Here is a 5,582-nt window from a genome sequence, read left to right on the forward strand (position 1 = left end):
TAAAGAACAGTTGGTGCTTAAGGAAAGTTGACGGACAGAGATATTAGGAAGCTCTAACATCCTGCTGCAAGGACAACAGCTGTCAGGATGGACCCATCAGACAGATGCCGGCGGTAAACGCAGTCTCCCACAGGCGCATGTGCCAGCTGAACGTTGGTCTAGACCTGACAAGTGGATGAATGAATGCTTGGGTGAGTGAGTGAGTGAGTGAGTGACCACTGAAAACCTTCCCTTCTTGTGCTCCTTTCCTCTGCTTCTCCCAAGATCTGGGGGCCAGTAGGTTACGTGGTGGTTAAGGCACTGGACACTCCCACATGGCCGATCACGGTTCGAGTCCTAGACCTGGCGACTTACTCTCCCTCTCTCATCAAATTAAAATAAGTGAATGAATAAATAAATTTAAAAAAAAAAAAAAACAGATGCAGAGAGAGAAGCCAATTCCCTCTCTCCATCCTGCAACCACACAGCGGCTGCACTTGAAAGCTCCTGCCAGCCTAGCAGTTAGCACCAGGCCTCAGACAGTCCCGTCTGCATGTCTGTTTAAGCACTAATCATAGCACTTGGTCTTGAGAGAGTTCCCCTTGAAACGCATTCATGCCCCACGTAGAGCTACCGCAGTTCAGCGGCAGCGTGCTTTACTGTTCAGGGAGCAATTATCACAATTCTTGTCAACTCTGCTCTATTTTGCTGAGAGGAAATAAAAGATGTATTTTGAACAAAACAAGCCCAGGATTCAGTAGCTGTAGGGAATTAGCTGATGAATGAGAGACAAGGCTCAATGCCAGCCCTCGTGGGGGATGTAAGCGTCACCAGATGAACTCAAACCAACCTGCCTGTGAACAGATACGGCCGGGCGCTGTGGCACGTCACTCTGCAGGCTGTCTCAGCACTTTAAGATACTTCCCTTTCCTGTACAGGCCCAATGTACGCTGAGGTCTGAGTAGCTTTTACCTTCTTTGTCTTCATTTTTCTCTGCAGGGTAGACAGTCCTGTGTAGCCCTGACTATATCCGACATCCCAGTCCCACAAATCCAACATCCTAGTCAGATTTTCCTAGAACGCTTACCATGATTAGAAGGGCAACTTCTCCAAGACCAAGGTTACTGCGTTCCTGTGGAGTGAGCCACGTATACGGCTATGATTTTTCCAGAAGATGTCTTACCATTCCCGCCATCACCCCCTCATCAAACGACTTCCCCTTTCTCCTCTGCCAGCTGAACTTTCCATGCCGAGTCTCGGTCACAGAACCCTGTTGACTTCAGTCCCACTGCGACTTCTGTGGTTCCAGCCCTCATTCCCACCTACTTGGGTTTCCTCAGTAGCCTCCCATCACCTCCAGTCTCCAACCTCCTCTTCCCGCAACACCCACCTCCAAGTTGCTAGCAGACCCTGCACTGTCGAGTCGTGCATCTGCTTGAGTCTAACACATCTGTTCATCGCGTGCACCGCGAGCTTTCCAAATTTGCCCGAAGTCTTAATTGACTGAATTTTGAAAATGAGAATCCTGGAAACTTTGGTTCATCGAAACTAGAATAGAGCCCAGGAAGTTGTATTTTTAGACAAGTAATCGGTGTGATCAGCAAGTCTGGATTTGAAAGCAAAAAGAGCTGAACATCTTGGCCAGCCCAGCAGAGAGTGTCCAGCCTGACTGCCACTCACCCTCCTTCGAACCTCTGCCATTCCCAGCAGGTTTTGCTCTGCTCAGAGGGGCAGAGGGAGGTGAACAGCAAGTCTCTCCATGGTCCCTTGCTGGCTTGTTTGCATTTCTTTTTCCTGTTGAAATACCATTCATCCTTCAAGAGCAGCAATCTATCCCACAGCTACCCTGAACCTCCTCCAGTGGATTGCTGTTCATTCTCTCCTTTCCTCTTCTGCCTTTGTTCCCTCCTGTCCGGGGACATTTTGTGCCAGGAGCCCTGGTTTGGCACTTACTGCTTTTGAGCTCGGTCCTGATTTTTCCCTCATTCAGCACCTCCCCAGCTAGATTCCAGGTCCCAGGCCTCTGTGCGTCCCCACAGAACAGCTTGAACACTGCAGTCACTGTCTGAGGTGACCACTGCCTACCACACCAAACCAAAGCAAAACTGTCTCCTCTCCTAAGGGTTTGAACATAGGGAGAAAGCATTGCCCAGTGCTTCAAATAGGGTCAACGAGTCATTAGTCATCCACTCACTCAAGAGCTATTTGAGGGACATCAACGGTCAGGTCACCTGCTGGGCACTTCAAGACAGTGGGGAATTCAACCAGTCCCTGGAAAAAAATTAAGTTTCCATTTCGGAGCAAAATAGTGGACTATGTACCAACAACTGGCTGTTAACTCTGCACTGTGTCGGATGGTGACAAGGGCTGCATTTCTGATTCGATCGACGTGTGTCATATCAGAGACATCGTATTGAAAAACATGAATTTAACATGGATTCTGTAGTAAACTCATGAGATTTCTTTTTCTCTCTCTCTCTTTCTTTTTTCTTTTCTTTTTGTGAGAGATTTTTGTTATAGGGTGTGTGCGCTCACCAGAGAGAAAGAGAGACAAAGCGAAAAATCACCACCCGGGGGGATGGTCATGCCACAGTCCTTTCTCCTCCATTCTCCTCTTGGGAATTTGGGCATACCTGTACACATGCCTGGCTTGTGTTTTAAGCCTCCAGGTTTAGGACTTGAACCGCAGTCCTACGTGTAGTCCAGAGATGATCATCTGCTGGTCCCTGACTCACGAGATTTCTAATAATCCAGAAAATGCTGAACCCGATGACCTGGAAGACCATGCAGTCCAAAAAGTTCCCATCTCAGTACCCGAGCTTCTGTGGCCCAATCTGATGCCCAAATAACAGACTAGGTTTGACCCGTGTGGCAGAAAGAGAGGAATCGAAAGAAATGAATCAGAGACTGAGAACAGAGAGATTGTAACTTGTCATACCTGCTTAGAACCATAGGCGTGTTATAATGAATATCACCTTCCCAGCAAACCAGGGAATCCAGACGTAAGCCAGGCACCGTCACTCTCAGTTTCCAGGTGGAAATAGCGGCTCCGGAAGCTGGCACATCCTCTGCTCACACAGACCGTTGTGGCAGGGTGGAACACGGGCTGCTGATCCCCGACGTCCCGCCCAAAGCTTTTTACCACATCGTGGAACGTGCCTTCTTAACAAAATGGAGTACAAAGTCTCTAAAATGGTAACCACAGAATAGCCGAGAACGGTCTGAAGTATCTGTGCTCAGCTCTGCTCAGAGATGTTCTGTGCATTAATCCCACCACGTGTCCCAACAATCCTGTGGGGCAGAGTCTGCCTTACCCCCATCTCTGGGACAATCTCGCTGAGGCACTAAGAAGTTATGCGACTCATAAATGCTAGGAAGTTGGAGGGCTGGACATTGAAACTAAGCAGATTAGCTCCCAGGGACAACGTCCAAACACCAGACACCCCACTGGAAGTGCGGTCAATCCTTGGTACTCCAGAATTCCCAAGCACCAGTTCTGAGAATGAGCCCTGAAAACTGGCCTGTATTTCTGACCCCTGACAGTTTGAGGGCAACCCCCAGGCTGATGCAATTATTCACGTCAGAGGAGAGGCCCTGAGGCTCCCTGGTCCCGATGGCTAGGCTCCCCAACTACCACATCGCCCAGTTACAAGGACGCCATTGACAAGTATGCTGTTACCAGAAAGGACAGAGGCCACTCTTCAGAGCCAAGCTGTTAAGGTTTAGAGAGATTGTTTTTTTTCTGATGTCTTTGCTTCTCTAGTTGAGAAATCAAAAATATCTATTTTCATTTTATTTTGAATGTTTACGGAACAGGCTGGCTTGGATGCCCCTCCCCACAACCCCCTGGCATGGCATCATTTTCTTCCACTCATTCTATTTCTCTGAGGGAGCCTCGGGTTGAGCGGCATGCTTGTTACCCAGAGTTTATTAATAGCCACTCTGTCGACAGTATGCTGTTGTTCCTCTAATGTGAACATGAAGACAGCAGGGAACACAGTATTCTTTTTGGTAAAGAGTAAATAAATGGAAAGCTACTGTGTGGGAAGTGTGGAGAATCGAGCTAAGGAAGAAGAGCATTATGTGCGTTACAGAGAACAGAAACATATGGGTGGCCTGTGAAAGTGAGTGAGCCTGCTTGGAGCAGGACTTCCACCTCTGGCCTGGCACAGAGGCAGAGCTGCAGGCTTTGTCAAGCTCCTCATTTTTGGTATGCAGTGAAGTCTAGAAAAATCTACTCTGCTCTGTATAATTTGGGGATGGTCGCGTCTGGGCTATTTGCAGGTGCCAGTAGAGTCCTAAGCAATAGAATTCAAGTTCTCACACCCTGGGGGTCGCCAGGCTTTTCTATGTCTGTGGAGATGAGAACACGGAGCTGTAGATATCAGCAGTCCAGGGCATGTCACCAGCACAGGGCTACAAAAGAGAAGGTGCAAATTCACGTAGTTAGTTCAATACTGGCTAGTCAGGCCCGCTGGGAGAGACTGGAGCGGGGAGGCTCCACATCACCCAGTCAAGGCCTCGTGCCTCCTCCTAGTCACCCAGTACAGAAAAGTAAGCAGAAAACACTAAGCTATTTTATTATCATTATTATTCTTAATGAGCAGTGTCCAAGTCACTCTTAAAGGTCTCTGAACTCTCATTTCCACCTAAAATGAATCAATAGCTCAAATATTACCAGTTTCTCATCTTAGCCTCCACCCAGCAGATACCAAAACTCCCTGAGTGTCCACTTCCTGCTCCTCCGGGCTGCTGAGAGAAGGGGTGGGGGGAAGATGGACATGAACACACGCGGAAAATGACATCCGGAAATGACCGCATGTCCCCATGTTGTCACAGTCTGTACCTCACTGATAAATCCCTTAACTGGTGTGGCTTCAGAGAGCCCAGCTTCTCCAGCCTGTCCATGCACCCCTCTGCACTTCCAAGTCCACAGTGGCTGAGATCTGCACAAGAACTTGCTTCTGAGCATCGTTTGATCTTTTTAATCAGTGCAGGAGAGTTAGTTTCCTGGGAAGGTTGTGATGAGTTAGCTAATGCAGTCTCTGGGGTGGGTTTCCATATTATAGTTCATTAACTTCCTAGTCTGCTGAAATGTTGGCTCCCAGACTTGACTACGACCAGATCCAGCAGAATAGTTATTAAAATATGGTTTCCCAGGCCGCTCCTAGGACACCTCTGCTAACAGGTCCTCTGTGGAGTGGGCCTCATACACTGACATTTTAAATGAGCTCCCCAGGAGATTCTTTGTGCAGTTGGGGTTGGCAAATGTTGGCACAAAGAGCAGCATTGTGCTAAGCCCTAAGACACTCCCTGGGAAGGTATTAATGGAAGTAGGTAGGTGAAATAGGGCCACAGGAAGAGGTTGGTGGAGGAACTCCAGGAAGAGGGGAGGGGCTCCAGGAAGTGCCAGGACCATCCTAGAAAGGGCTTGGGGACACTAGAGGGACAGCTGAGCTCTTGAGCACCAAAATAAGGAATGAAGTTCTCAAAAACAGACGAGAAAAGAAAGGAGTTTCCAAAAACCAGACAATGGGAGCGCAGCCGCGCGCCGGGAACGGCCTGGCCGGCGCCCTTCCACTCCGGGGGGCAGGCCACGCGGC

This window comes from Tupaia chinensis, unplaced genomic scaffold (genome assembly GCF_000334495.1).
Source record: "Tupaia chinensis unplaced genomic scaffold, TupChi_1.0 Scaffold000096_1, whole genome shotgun sequence".
In the NCBI taxonomy this organism is placed as follows: domain Eukaryota; kingdom Metazoa; phylum Chordata; class Mammalia; order Scandentia; family Tupaiidae; genus Tupaia; species Tupaia belangeri.